At 38.7% G+C, this 432-nt stretch overlaps 1 protein-coding gene across 1 annotated transcript in view; it reads right to left on the bottom strand.

The window, feature by feature from the left end:
- LOC119591330 (glutamate receptor ionotropic, kainate 2-like) overlaps nucleotides 1-432 on the bottom strand; it is a gene marked incomplete at both ends in the record, with an annotated part of 143,921 nt that overhangs the window by 55,842 nt on the left and 87,647 nt on the right.

Below are 432 nucleotides of genomic sequence, written 5' to 3'. Positions count from 1 at the left end.
TTAACAGATTCTAATTCACGCCTGGAACCCCATGTTAGAATAGTACTCGGTGAATTTAGAAATAACCTAACAGAGATGACAAGGGAAATTCTAAACGAAAGCTCTGATTAATAACTCAATTAGCCATGATTTTTCCCCTACGTCCCTCGTCAGTTCTTGCCTCTTCCTCTCGCCTAGTACACAGAATGTTGCAAGACAGGCAAGGCAAATACATGGAGTTAGAAATGCTCGGGACAAAACCGGCTTTTGGACATCACGCTTGGTACTCACGTTGTAGCTATAATGACTATAAAAATAAATGCTCCTTCAACTTATTGCATCCACGATCTCTCTGGTGTCTTTATTATCAGTTTGTGGCGGAAATGGTTTAGAAAATAACTTAATATAATGTTTAATATAATATTTTCGACAAGACAAGATGACACACAGCGC

Source organism: Penaeus monodon, chromosome 28, assembly GCF_015228065.2.
Source record: "Penaeus monodon isolate SGIC_2016 chromosome 28, NSTDA_Pmon_1, whole genome shotgun sequence".
Taxonomy (NCBI): domain Eukaryota; kingdom Metazoa; phylum Arthropoda; class Malacostraca; order Decapoda; family Penaeidae; genus Penaeus; species Penaeus monodon.
This window is presented reverse-complemented; position numbering and strand designations above follow the sequence as displayed.